Source organism: Monodelphis domestica, chromosome 1, assembly GCF_027887165.1.
Source record: "Monodelphis domestica isolate mMonDom1 chromosome 1, mMonDom1.pri, whole genome shotgun sequence".
Lineage (NCBI taxonomy): Eukaryota > Metazoa > Chordata > Mammalia > Didelphimorphia > Didelphidae > Monodelphis > Monodelphis domestica.
In genome coordinates, this window is record NC_077227.1 from 117,462,648 (window position 1) to 117,478,098 (window position 15,451).

Below are 15,451 nucleotides of genomic sequence, written 5' to 3' on the forward strand. Positions count from 1 at the left end.
AAAATATCCATCATTTTGTGGTTTTGTTTTTTTTCAAATTTTGCTTCAAAAGGAGTTTCCTTCATAATTTCAAAGAATTGTATTGATATGTTTTCCCTTCAAAACCTTGATCCAAAGCCACAAAATTTTCATCATCATCATCAGAAGACATTCTAGAAATATAACCCCAGGCCAAAACCATAAGCTTCTTGTTATCTTTTCATTTTTAGCAGAATTCTAGGTACAAGGAACATTAAAAATGACATCTTTAAAATGTTGTAAATGAAGCTGAAAGTCGTACATACTATTTGCACAACCGATCAGCGTTGTCGTGAACTCTCTTTTGTAATATTATTTAATCATCTGAAGGGTATTCTGGTCTAGAGGTAGATAAAATGGAGCATCGATGGGTAGGGAGGAAAATGGCAAAAATATTATTTCATTATCTTAACATTTCTTCTGTCATGGACCCCTTTGGCGGTTAATCTGGTGAAGTTTCTGGATTCCTTCTCAGAGCAATGTTTTTAAATGTATAAAATGCATAGTATTGCAGTCAAAATAAATTATATTGAAATAGTTATTAAAATATTTTTAAAAACAAGTTTAGTATTCCCAAGTTAGGAATCCCATACTAAGAACCCCTACTTTAAGAATATCCATCATTTTGTCAGTGGAGACCTTCCCTGCATACCTTAATCTATTATTATCTTTGTGGATTACTGTGGCCAAAAAGTTAATCACCTAGTAGCTTACCTTTCAGTGAGGAATCTCTTTTAATATAGCTAGTCTGGCCCTTATATACTAGACATGACATCCAAAGCCTTTCTAGCTTTCTTTTTAAAACCCTTACTTTCTGTCGTAGAAATGACACTAACAGTTCCAGGACGGAAGAGCAGTCAGAGCTAGGTAAAAGGAATGACTTGCCCAGGTCACACAGTTAGGAAGTGTCTGAGGCCATATTTGAACCCAGGACCTCCTCTCTTCAGGCCTGGCCCTCAATCCACTGAGTCACCCAGCTGCCCTCAAGTCTTTCTTTCTTGATAGGCTGCCAAAGCATTCCATTCACTGGAATAGTCTTTCAGAACCCAGGGTCTCAATGAGGAGGGCAAGGATACATCCCACTTCTTCATGGTGAGATTTGCCGTTGCCTAACAATACAAGAACTTGGTTATTCTTAGGTAAGTCTAAAGTTTCTGCAGAAGTTCAGGCATGCAAAATAGAGGCTGGAATCAGTTGGGCAATGCTGCCCACTTCAGCATGCATGAGGTCATGCTCTGTGAGCCACAGGTAAATGTAGGAAGCCATCGCAAGGTCTATGATGATCAAACAATTTTCCAGCCCCCAAAGATTTTCTTTCGTGGGATCTTGCTGCACAAACATATTGGAGAACAGTCAAATGGTCCATATTCTGCTTTAATATACAACACTCATTGGCATGCACTCATCAGAATGGAAGTGGGTGATCAAGCCTAAAGAGACCTGTTGTCATCAGGAGAGTCAGGGGATGAACTGGGTTCAGAAATTGGTCTCTTGAAAAACAAGACATTTTGCAACTTCTTAGTCTACAGACTGTATATTCAGAGAAGGAGGTTTTGACATTTCCAAGTGAGATATAGCATTAGAATGCTAGCTAGAGTCAATTTTTAAAAGTCAGTCTGGTATTTGCTTATGAAAATCTTGTGCTTTGTCAGTGAGCACCATTCCAGACTTGTGCATTGACACATCTTTAAGTTGAGAATCACTTATAAAATACAGACGTGGTCGGGGTTTGGCAAATTCTGTTCCCCTAGCGATTTCATCATGGTGCCCTGGCATTCTTGGTGGATCTTGCCTGCTCCAATTCTACAATGCTAGAAAATGAGTTTTTTTCTCCTAAGAATTTTGAACATTCTCCAGGCCACTTGGATTTCATTGGGACAGACTACATATAGTAAACTTTTTTCTTATTGGTCATGTAAAAGTACAGTCAGTAAACTTTATTAAGGACATGCTATGTACCAGGCACCGTGATAAGTGCTGGGAATAGAAGGAGAGATTAAAAAAACTGTCCACAAACTATACATATGTTGCTTTTCTACCTTGATGGAGGGAGTTTCTACCCCAGGTTCAATGATGTAGTGGGGGAAGGGAGCTTAGAAATGATCAAATCCAGCTCTTTATTTTTTTTAAACCTTTTCTTTCCATCTTAAAGTCAATACATAGTATTGGTTCCATGGCAAAAGAGTGGTAAAGGCTAGGCCACTTGGGCTAAGTGACTTCCTAGGGTCACACAACTAGAAAGTATCTGAGGTCAAATTTGAACCCAGGACCTCTCATTTCTAGGCCAGGCTCTCAGTCCACTAAACCACCTAGCTGCCTCTCAGCCCCTTTTATTTTATAGGCAAGGAAATGCAGTGAGTTCAGAGATTTGCCTAAGTAATGAAGATGGGGTTCCAACATGGGTCCTCAAGTTTCAAATCCAGTACTCTTTCAGGTGTAAAGCTCTGCCTCCCTAGGTGTCTATTCCACTAATAAAATCACCTATAAAAAGCTAAGGTTTCCAGATGAGAGAACACGGGCTGAGGCTAGGGCCTGATACATGTCAGGATTAAATGATCTGATAACAACTGAAAATAAGGCAAGGCTCTGAAGACAAAACAATTCCCAAATGTAATGATCAGTGCATGAGACGATTTTGGAATCTTTGCGTCAGGGGGTGAGTGATAGAAAACGTCTCTTGGAGAGCGAGGAAAACTCACCTGAGAAAGATCTATATGGGATTCTTGGCTTTTTGAGCCAAGTCCTTGACCTGGCAGGACCTGTTCCCTGGCTGAAGATCTCACTGAAAGCCACAAGCGAATACTCTGTTCCTGTATTCGAGTTCTTCCATAGATCCACCATCTGTCTCCAACATCCTCTCAACTGGGGAGAAGGTCCCTCAAACCCCAAAATTACAGTGCACTCACAGAGGAGAGAGCCCGGCTCTCCTGCCCTTCCAGCCCTCTTGCACTATCTATTTGTAGATTCTTTAGGCCAGAGAGATAGAGATATGCACATATTAAAGTGTGGTGTTATTTAGTTGGGGTACTGGACAGAGAAACCTGGGTCCATGAAATCACGCTGTCCAGGTGAAAGACCGTTTAGGTAAACATTAGGAAACCAATTCCCACTTTCCATCTCCCAATTTGCCTACAGTACCATTATTAAACATTAGAAACCATAGTCAGATTTGTCCAGTTTCTTGGTTTATACTTGAGAAGATACCTGAATCAAGCTGCAGAGAGAGGCACCAAGACCATCCCTGACTGAGGCAAAGCCTCCAAATCTTCTCTGTGCCAGAGAAGCTGAGGTTGTCCTTGGGCTTATTGGGTAGGGGAACCCTGTCATCAAGTCTCCACCACCCCTTTCCCTCAGGGAACCTCAATATACCAGTGCAATTAACAATAGGGGAGTGAGAAGAGAGTAGGTGCCAGCCCAGTCAGGCTTTAACTCTTTCTCATTCACATTCTCCTGGAAACTCCTTGAGAAACTCCACTGATATACCATGAAAATCAGTGGAGAGAACCTTTATTTTAACCTCAGAAACCACCATTATTACCCAAAACATGGGCATTTCCTCTCATTCCCCAACAATGCTTCATCCCTTGATTATAATCTGTTTCTTGAGCCACAGAGATAGAACTTGAAAGCTAGAAGGGTCTTCCAGCCCACTTCTTACAGATGAGGAAGCTGAAATGAATAAGAGGTAATAAAGCAGAAAACCAAACTATGGCTTAGTGAGGCCAGAAGTGAGGTCCCTGGACTCCTGTATGTCATGGCATACCAACATTATTGCAATAAACCGGAGCACCAGAAAATACACCAAGGAGCATCAGAGAGTTGAGCTTTGGAGGCCACAGACTGCTGGTGGTCATGTCATGGAAATCCTGTCTGGTCAAAGATTTAACTCAACACAGGGAATTCTGGAAGTAGGATTAGAATTATAATCAGTGGTCAGTCAATAAGCATTTAAATCACTTTGCCATGCGCCAGTGGACATTGAGGTGAAGGAAATAGCACAGCATTCCAGTGTCTTTTCCAAGAAAGACCCATGGACAAAAGTGACCTAAAGTTGGATGTGACCGAATGACCAAACACAACAACCAACAAATGTTCTGGCCCTTAAATTGTGCTAAGCCCTGAGAATATAAGAAAAGGCAAAAATATGGTCTGTGCTCTCAAAGAGTTTACATACTTCATGGAAGAAACAATGTGTAAACAACTATGTACATTTAAGCTATGGACAGAGATGGGGCAGCTAGATAACATCATAGATAGAGAGCCAAACCTAGAATTGGAAGGATCTGGGTTCAAATTTGGCCTCAGATACTTCCTAGCTGCATGATCCTGGGTAAGTCATTTAACCCCAATTACAGAGCCCTTACCATTCTTCTGTCTTAGAATTCATACTAAAACAGAAGGGAAGAGTTTAAAAAAAAAAAAAGATATAGACAGAGTAGATGAAAAGTCATCTTAGAGGGAAGGAAGGGGGGAGGAAGGAGAGAAACATGTAATGAAAATAATAATAATAGTAGTAACTGACATTTATATATATCACTTTAAAGTTTACAAAATTTACAAAGCATTTTATGGGCATTTTGTCACTAGCACCTAACAACAACCCTGTGATATAGGTATTATTTTTCCCACTTTACAGATTGAGGGTGAGTAATAATAAGGGTCATGATCACATAATAAATGGCAGAAACAATATGTGAACTCATCTCTTCCTAGACTAATTCTGGGACTTGGATACCTTATGCCATACTGCCTCTATAAGACAAAAGACTGAATATTTCCTGATCTACTAAAATTACTCTACATGTATTCATAAAACTAGAGAAAATGCTTAAGGCAAATATTTCAAAGATTTCCTTTCAAGAAACTAAAGGTTTGTGCTAAAGAAGCAATGGAATTCAGCTGCAGGCTGTTCTGAGTCTTGTGTTGCCATTCATTTTCTTTCCTAGTCTTGACTCAGTTCCTTAATAACAGTTCAGAAACACTTCACAGTGCTGAATTTAAAAAAAATGAATTATTACTATTTATTTCAGGAAATACACTTCAATATCTTAATAAATTTGGCCAAACTTTCCAAACATTTGAGAAATACAAATGGCAATGCCTCCCAAGTATTGAAAGTTGACAAAGAAAGTTAAAATCAATAAAATTCAACAGTAGCCAAGCTGTGAAAAAACGGATATATCATTTCCCTCTCTACTAGTAGAGGAATGAATTGAGGAGTTTTGAATAGGTGGCAAAATATAGTCAGAAAAGACAAAACTGTTTATTCTCTTAGGCCTACTATAGCAAAACAATAGTACTTACTGGCTATGACCTTGTAAAAATAATAATAAAATAACAATAAAAACTCCAAAAATATATGGAAGAAAAAGAGATTAGAAGGAAAAGCGAAAGCAAATAGCATGTTTTTGTTATTCTTTGGTTATTAGTTAGTATGTATATATTTTGCACAAAATATAAATAATTTGAAGTTTGTGGTTTTTTATACAATCACTTTATTTCATTTGAATAAATGTTTTCAATAATGGTTACTGTCTAGAATAAAATATTAAAAGAAAAATATTATCTATGGAGTAGCACATGAAAAACAGCATAGTGAAATAAAAAGAACTAATTCAAATACATTAGAATAAGAGTCATTCCCCAGGGAATAAATAGTCAGAGGATATGAACAGACAATTTTCAAAGGAAGAAGTCTAAGCTATAAACCATCACAAGAAAAAATGCTCTAAATCACTAATAATCAAAGAAATACAAATAAAAGAGGTTTGAGGTTCCACCCAATATCTATCAGAATGGCAATGATTTCAAAAGAAGAAAATCACAAATGGAGATAGAGCTATAGGAAAACAAGTACACTCATACTATTATTAATGGGATCCAGCCACTAAATTAGCAAAATACATCCCCTTTCTTCAGTTCTACCACTAACAGGCCATTACCTCAAAGAAATAAAAGAAAAAGAAAAAGGAACTGCATTATAAAACATAAAATATAGCCATTCTTTTCATGGTAGCAAAAATAGATTAAGGAAATATCCTTATATAGGGAAATGCCTAAACAAATTTGTCATATGAATGTAATAAAATAGTATTGTGCTGTAAAAAATAATGAGATAGACAATTTCAGGGGAAACTGTGAGGACCTTTATGAATTGATGAAGTAGAATTAAGCGAATAGTTTACAAAAATGTTAACATTAGAGAAAAAATAACTTTTAACACTTTAGAACTCTTTGTCAGTAATTTAAAAATTAGTCTTAAGAAAATTAAGATAAACACCTCAGCTAACAGAGAGGTAACAAACTTAAAATGCATAAAGATGTGTACATTTTTGGATATGACTAATGTAGGAATTTGTTTTACCAGACTGTGTAGCTAAGGATTTGTTTTAAAAATTAGATCTGTAGAGGGAGTGTTTGGGGGAGAGGAGAGAATAGTAGGAGAGAATATAATTTTTTAATTTAATTTAATGTCATTTAAAAAATAAAAATAATTTATTATAAAAAGAGAAAAGAAAACACAGTTTGGGATTAAAAGGATCTGAGTTTCAGTCTCAGCTTTAATAGAATAATTTTAAAGGCATTTAAGCTTTCTTAAATCTCATTTTCTTCATATGTGAACTGAAGATACCATTATTTATACTATCATCCAGGGTGATTGTGAGAAATGTACTTTGCAAACTACAACGCATTTTATGATAATGATTATTCCAGCTAACATTTACACAGCACTTTAAGGTTTCCAAAGTTCCTTAGGAAATAATTGCACTTGGTCTTCATTTCCACTCACTGAAATCCTATCATCCATTTTACATTTGAGTAAACTGAAGCTACAAGAGGGCAGAGGGTCACACACGTCTCAAGTGAGATCATTTGAACTCATCTTCCTGATTCTGAGTCTAGTATTCTATCCATTATGTCCTGTTGTCTGTGTGTGATTTCACACACGCTCACACGTCTGTCCATGGGTGTATTTATATTTATTTGTGTGTCTATATGTGTTGCACACAAACACACATGCACACATACAAGTTGCAGCAGACAAAGTTCTGAGCCTGGAGTCAGGACAACCAGAGTTCAGATTTGACCTTAGAGGCTTCCTAATCACTTAACCCCTGGTTGCATAAAGTTGGAGAAGGAAATGGCAAACCACTCCAGTATCTTTGCCAAGAAAACCCTCAGGGCGCTATTAAAATGCTAAAAGATGTGCCACCTGAAGATGAGCCCCTCAGGTCTGAAGAATTGGAGATAACGGAATGATTGTGATTGACCAACTACATATGTTAAGTACAGGTAATATACAGGTATAGGTAGTTCTGTATATAACCACAGGGAGTTATAGCTATTGTTTTCTTAGCAGCATTTAACATATTTCATATAGTAATATAATTAGTTCTATAGATATACATACACACGAATATGCGATTTATTATTATTCATTAGAATTCCAGTCTCCAGGGTCCTTTAAATCGACTTGTCCATCCAACTAGACTGCTTCCTTTCACAGCAACTCGGGGAGGGGCAGGGGAAGGGGGGAAGAGGGGGAGAAGGGAAATACCCCCAGAATGAATACTAGAAGAATAGTTTCTGAAATGAGCACCTTCAATGAGCATAATCGTTAAAATCTGGATTACTGTCACAGGATACACAAATATAAAGATAAAATATTCACATATAAATGCATCAATAAAAACATGCCTGCCTACCAGAAATATACTAGTTTATATAAACTGTTGGGATATTAAGTTGGCCAAGTTATTTAAAATAGACTAAAATATGTTGCTTAAACACCGTCTTTTTACCACTTCCAAAAACTTTAATTAGCATAGAGAAGAATTCCTATTTATACCATGGAAACTTATCCCTGTTGATTTAAAAAGGAATAGAAAGTGATTTATGCTATTCATTGCGATCCAATTTTACCTACACAAAACACCTTCAGTTGCGTTTGTTTCACATAAGATATTGAAGTGTATTTCCTGAAACAAATGGAAATCATTCGTTTTTTAAAGTCAGCACTGTGAAGACTAGGAAAGAAAAGAGAAAGCTTTTGGATCGAGTAGTTCACTCAGTCTACAAGGACAGACATGTTAAAAGTCAGAGTTTTTAATCATTCAACATGGATTAGAAATGAATGGCTATGATTATACATAGAATCATATATGTATAATATATATAAACTTGCCTTCTAACTTAAGAATCCACAAATTCTTCTTTTAACTCAGATGACACCAGATTTCTGCAAAGAAAAATAATGAATTCATCTTCAGCCTTTCAGTGCCAGCTTGTTGGGAGTAGCCTAGGAAAACCACATTGGAGTAACTCTAGATTGCTCCTTCCCCCAAATAGCAACATGCCAGCCATGACCAAAGGAAACAAATATAGACCCGGCCCAGCTGTCCAGCAGTTTCACACTCCTCAGGTGTCATCACCAGGGAGTCCATCACATGCTACAAAGCTCCCTGGAAATCATGGTGCGGAATGGAGGGTTTCAAGCCCTCCTGTGTAATTATTATGCGTTTCATCTTACAAAGCATCCTTTAACTAATTTTCTCATTATTGCTGATTAGAGCCCGGGCTACTGGGAACCTGTGAGGGCAGACTTGGCCATCCCTGCTCCACACAGGAAAGGAGCAGCGCCGAATGTTGCCCCAATTCTTCATGAGGTTTATGAGTGGTACCATAGCCTAACACTTTTCCAGGTGGCATTGAGGTCAGCAGAAGAGCAGGAACTCCTCCCCGGGGGACCCCTGCAGCACGGCACAAATATCAGTGTTTTTTAGGATTTCAGAGCAGCTTCCACAGGTCTCGGGTAGTAGAGCTCAGGGTTCGGGTTAAGGGTTTGTAGAGATACGGAGAGGGCTGCCAAATAGGACGGGGAAATAGCTATGACTTCTCAACAAGTCCAACTCTAGGACAGATGAGCCTTGTGGAATCTCAGAATGGTGAGGGCAGCTCTGAAAGTGCTGAGATTTCCTAGAGCAAAGTTCAAGGAGGCTTGCCTTAATTTTAGTGTCCTGAGAAAACACCCTGGCGTGGTTTGAGACTGAGTAGACCAGAGAAACAGGGCACCTCGCCCCAGGGAGCTCCTTTAGCCTTATGGATACCCTGCAGAGGGACATCCAGCCAAATGGAGTTGCCTGGCAATTGATCCACAATCTAGGGAAGTCCTGAGATTTGGTGGTGCAGACGCAAGGCAGTCTGGGATAGAAAAACAAACACACCCTAAACTTGTCACCAGCAGATATAAATACAAGTCCCAGCTCTTCCACTAACCAGCTATGTGACATCCAGCAAACTAAATCTCTCTGAGCCTCCAATTTTCTAATCTGTAAAATGACCATAATATAATCCATACACTACCTGCCTATTGGGATCATAAATTTATAATTGGAAGGGACCCTACCGGTCACAAACTCCAACCCCTTCAAATTTCAGATTAGGAAATTAAGGTGTTTTGTTGTTGTTGTTGTTTGTTTGCTTTAAAACCCTTACCTTCCATCTTGGAATTGATTCCAAGGCAGAAGAGGGGTAAGGGCTAGGCAATGGGGGTTAAGTGACTTGCCCAGAGTCACACAGCTGGGAAGTGTCTAAGGCCAGATGTGAAGCCAGGTCCTCCCATCTCTGGGCCTGGCTGTCAATCCACTGAGCTGCCCCTTGGAAAGTGAAGTTTTAAGAGCAATTTGGCCAAGGTCACACAGATACTGCATGAGATAGGATTTGAACCCAGGTCTTTCTGACTCCCATGTACTTTATCTGTTATATCATACCGTCCATAGTACTTTGTGTATAATAAAGCGCTATAGAAGCATTACTCCATAACCAGTCTGCTATGACACTCTGAGAAGTTTCAGATTATTTCAGTATTAGAATATAAAATCAGAATGTTATAGTGGGAAGGAATTGTAGATGTTATCTAGACCAACCTGTCTTTTTATAATGGGTGAAAGCAGGACCTGGAGAGAGTAAAGTGAGGTGCCCAAGGTCACAAACAAGTAAATGGAAGAAATGAGATCCAGAGCCTCCTCTGTTGACCCCAATCAACGGCAATGCCTTTTTTCATGTGTCTTCTAAATATGTGCCCTTCGAGATAGTCTTCTGAGAATTCGGAGGGACAAGCACTAAGTGCGTGCTCTGATATTTTCCAGAAGCATTCTCAGGGTGTCATAGAAAAGTGGGTGTTCGTGGTAACTGTTTATAGGTTGTCCATTTGTAAAGAGTGATTCTTTCCTAGAATCCAATGTTCCTTGGCTCTAGGACAGTCCTTAGGAGGCTGAGTAAGGGGTGGAAGTGGGGAGAGAAGTAGAGGACTCTGTTTCTTCCTTCAGTTACTTTTAGCCTGATTCTCCATTTCTGATCAGTGACAATTTACCTTCAAATTACTAGAAGAGTCTTTCTCATCCTGTCATCCTCTCCTCACCTTTCCTCCAGATCCTGCTAAAGCTCTGTATTCCCAGGGGGTGGGAAGGGAATGGGAAGGTCATATTACAAGTATTAGGGCAAATGATTACCGTTCTTCTATTTCCCCAAAGTATTAGAATTGGACAAGGAAAGGAGCTTCCTCTTTCTTATCAAGTATGATAATGTAGGTCTTTCTGTATAGAGAGGAAATAATGTAGTATCTTTCATAGCAATGCTTTCTTTTACCTAGGTTTTTTTACTTCTCTTTTTTCTTAAAGTACCAAATAATGAAGAAATATTTTTCTATATTTTCTATATCTGTGGTCCTGAAAATTATGTTTGTATAAAAGGAAGCCAGAATTGAAGTAGTTCTCCAAGGGGCGCTAGAAGATATTTGCCCAATAGTACTCAGAGGAATTTCATTTGGAAATTTCTTTCTTTCTGACCATATTTCTCAATGTCCCTTTCTCTCTCACTATCAGGACCACTTCAAAGAGATTATGTCATGAAAAGTTCTATCATGCCGTCCAGAGTACTTTGTGGATTATAAAGCACTATAGAAACATGACCTATCTTTTACTATTATTCCATAAACAATCTGCTATGACACTCTGAGAAGTTTCAGATTATTTCAGTATTAGAATATAAAATGAGAAGGTTATAGTGGGAAGGAACTGCAGACATTATCTAGACCAACCATCTTTTTATAATTGGTGAAAGCAGGAACTGGAGAGACTAAAGTGAGGTGCCTAAGGTCACAAACAAGTAAATGGAAGGAATGAGATCCAGAGCCTTGTCTGGATCATTTCTTTTCATTTGGAAATTTCTTCCTTTCTGACCATATTTCTCAATGTCCCTTTCTCTCTCACTATCAGGACTGCTTCAAAGAGAATATGTCATGAAAAGTTCCAAAGAACACAGTGATAATTGACATCTGAATAGGCTTTGAGACTTTGCAAAAGTCTTTATTTACACTGTTAATAATAGCTGGCACTTTATTATATAGTGGTTTAAGATTTAACTTTCCCCATCATGGTTTCACTATACTGGTGGTTGGCATGAGAAATTCAATGGGAATTTTCTGGAAGTTTTGTGAAGGCCAGCAGATAAACAGGAAAGTTGAGAAACTCAGAAATGCATAAAGTATATGTATAGTATTTTATGATATCAACATATTTTATCTCTTCATGCCATAAATATATACAATTTCTTTTTAAAATTAAAATAATTAAAAGATTTGTGAAAAGAAAGTGAAAGCCAGCAAACACCTACCTACAAACACTAGAAATAAAGAGATATTTTTAAAAGATTAGCAATCATAAATGCATATATAGTGTAAATACCCCATAAAAGAAAAAGGGAAAATTCAGACTTTTTTCTGGTACAAAGGCAAGATCAAAAAATTCTACTTGGACTTTCTGGATCTAGAGGGCTCTATACCCCTAACACCCAAGATGTGAAAGAGATGCCTGTACACATGTACGACATTTAAGTTGTAGGGGTTTTAGTGAAGAGATCAGCAAAATATAGGCCATGGACCATACCAAAACAGGTGGTAGACTAGATTTGATCTTTGGATCATAGTTTGCCCACCCCAGTTTGGTTTGAGTAGAAGGCAAACTTTTTAAATTTAATCCCTTAACCTTCTGTCTTATAATCAATATTGTATAATGGTGCCAAGGCAAAAGAGCTATGACTTGCCCAGGGCCACACAGCTAGGAAGAGTGTTTTACAGGTTTATTACAAATCAGTGGTGCAACAGGATAGCCAAAAGCACTTCACAGCACCTGCTTTAGCCACCTTCATGGTCCTTGGAACAAGCTGTTCTCATGTGCCCATTCAGAGGAGGGAAGTTTTTACATGCTTGGGGTGGATTCCCCCTAATTCACCCACAGGTTTGAGACCTGTCAGTTACCCTCAACCTGGGTCAGCCTAGAAGATGGGCTGGTTTAGCCCATTTGCCAAGGTAGTTTTACTGGGGTGCAGTCACCTTGCAAGCTACATCTTCTTGGAGCCACAGGCAAGAGCTGAGTGACAGGGAGACACCAAAGATGGAAGAGCATCCTTTAAAATGCGCTAGACACTCCAGAACCCCCCTTACATTTCTTATGACCCTATAGGTATTGGGGAAGGGATTTTGGTGGTGGAAAGGATAAGGCAAGACTCTGGAGAGGGATACTCTACTTTGATTCATTCTGGCTAAGATTGCATTAGTTGTTTTGGTAGCAGAATCACACTACTGACTCACATTGAGCTTGCAGTTCCAAATAACCCCAAGGTTTTGGTTGCATGAGTGGTTATCTAGCCAAGTCCCCATGACCTTTATGATTTCCAGTTAGTCCAAAACTACTGATGCCTATTAAATTTCATCTGTTTTAACCCTTGCCCCTCTTGTGGCTTATCATTTGAGGTCCTGACTCTGTCATTGAGTAGATTAACAATCCTTCCCAGCTTTGTTTTGCACCAATTTGATAAGCAGGATAAGTATTCTTTTTTTCTAAGTGACTGATAATGTTGACCAAACAGACCCAAGGACAGATCCTTGGAGGACTCCACTACTGCTCTCCCGGCAAGCTGACAAGGTTCCTTTAATCAGCACTCTTTGTATCCCATTGGTCAACCAGTTCTGAATATGCCTACCTATATTGCCATCCTTCTTTTGTTTACAAGGATATCATAAAACTGTCAAATGTGTTACTGAAATCCAGATAAACTATGTTTATAGTGTTCTCTTGTTCTAATAATCTAATGATCTTGTTTTTAAAAAAAGGAATAAGGTAAATTTGACACAAACTGTTCTTAATAAACCTGTACAATCTGATGTTTCACCCTTTCTCCCTTCTAAGTGCTCATAAACAATCCCTACAGTAATCTTCTTAGATCATTACCCAAAGATAACCTCAGGCTTCAAGATTCTACCTCCTTTTTTAAAGTCAATACTTTTGAACTTTTGCCCACTTCCAGGCCAGTGGATTCCCATTCTCTGATTCTCCCCGATACCTCCCTGTTCCCATTTTTATTGTTTTCATCTGCAAGTTCTCTCAGTACCATTGGACATATTTTATCTGGGTCATGTGGCTGGGACTTGATGAGGACAGCCACTTAGTCTCTTGTCATCCCTTTACTTCCTAGTGATCATTTTTCATTGCTATTGTTCTATCCTTCCTCATGTCAAGATCATTCTCTGTGACTGAGAAAACAAAAACAGAAGAGGAGAGGAGCAGTTCTACTTTTTTCTGTCCTTGTGTCCCCCACAGCCCAACACAGGGTCCGGGATCAAGTAGGTACTTAATGTTGATTGAATTTGTTGATTGGGAACCCTGACACTTGGACTCCGGTTTGGGTACCAAAACCAAACGGTTAGATGACATTTATCGTCTTTCTATGTGCATTTTCACAATGTTGACAATACCTCTGCCACTCTTATTTAACCTACAATTAATGATAACTTGAAAATGTTCATGGCTGATAGGAAAAAAGGAAGGGAAGCCTCCTAAGACAGAGAGTAGATGTGTAGGCTAAAGTGTCTTCCACCAGAGCCATAACCAGAAATTTTTGTAACTCTGTTAAAATCATTTGAGAGTAATTAAGGAGACTCATTGAACCTAGGGTCATCAGGGCTTGTTCAGGAGAGACCCTGAGACATTATCATGTAATAGCATGGCCCCTGGTGGAGAGGCCATACAGAGGAGGGAGCATGGGGAAGAAGGTGCTGGGCCAGGGGGGAAAACTCACTTTCAGTGTGGCCTCAGAAAAAGAAAAAGCAAACTATCTGGCAGCTTCTTATTTTAACTACTTCTTGTTAACTCAATGGTTTCTGTGTGCAGAAAGCATACAATCCCAGTTCCTTCAATTTATCCTCATAAAACAGGAAATAGAGGTCCTAAATTAGTGGTTCTTAACCATTTTGTGCCATGGACCCTTGCTCAGAATAGTTTTTAAATGCTTTGAATAAAATACATAGGATCATAAAAGAAACTAATTATATTGAAATCTATCCATAGACCCCAGATTAAGAGCCACTACCCTACACCATCCTAGCTGCCTTGTGCTGGACATTCTTTAGCTTATCAATGGTCTTAAACTATGGTGCCCAGAACTGCCATAACAGTCCAGATAAAATCTGACTAGGGCAACAGTGAGACTCCGAAAGGCCAACATTAAAAACAACTGGGTAGGACGCAACTACATGGCTCAGTGGATTGAGAGCCAGGCCCAGAGACAGGAATTCCTAGGTTCAAATCTGGTCTCAGATACTTCCTAGCTGTGTGCCCCTGAGCAAGTCACTTAACCCCCATTGCCTACTCATTACCACTTTTCTGTCTTGAAACCAACACACAGAAATGATTCCAAGACAGATGACAAGGGTTTTTAAAAAATGGGCAAAACCAGAACTGAAACTGCTTTTACAAAGATACCTTTGACTCATGCTGAAAAAACTTCAGCTCTACCAGAATAACAGCTCTAAATCTTAGGTCCTGGGTTGTAGGATCACCTAAATTCTATTTAGGGAAAGCACACAGAAGTTGGGGATCAAGTCAGAGAGCTGTAAAACAGAAAGTTCCAATTGAAAGCTGTTAGGAAGTAACCCCTTTGATCTGGGAATCCAGAGTTTCAATAGCTGTACTCTAAGTAGTACCCTGAGCAATAGTAATTCTCTTTTGCCACTTTTCATATTCCCATCAGGTGGGTTCATCCATAAAGGATCACTTTCAAATGTATTCTGAATTTATAAAAAGGAAAGAAAAGGATTCTCCCACGGTTTGAGAATGAGTCAGAGTTGGAAAGTTCCTAGTTCCTACTTTTTTCAAAGTAATTGACTTGGGAGAACAGTAAGAGGATAAGTGATTGGCAAAGTTTTACCTAGAAAATCATTATTCTCATTTTCTAAACATGACTAAAACTTTTAGTAACCTCCTTCCCCTTATTTTAGATAGAGTGTACTCTCCTCTATAGCAGATAACAAAATTCTGCTGCAATAATCAATCTTGATTCCTGACGACTAGAGAAACCATACCTCCCTTCTCTCAGT

General features: G+C 38.7%; 1 protein-coding gene across 2 annotated transcripts in view; it reads right to left on the bottom strand.

Annotated features, from left to right (window-relative positions):
• FSD2 (fibronectin type III and SPRY domain containing 2) overlaps nt 1-8,606 on the bottom strand; it is a 74,507-nt gene extending 65,901 nt beyond the window's left edge. Inside the window, exon 1 of one of the 2 annotated variants that reach the window (XM_016428213.2) lies at nt 8,204-8,606. The gene's annotated coding sequence lies outside the window, so the exon portion shown is untranslated. The remainder of the gene's footprint in view (nt 1-8,203) is intronic. The other variant, XM_056805727.1, reaches the window with a different exon arrangement.
• Between the last annotated feature and the right edge of the window lie 6,845 nt (nt 8,607-15,451).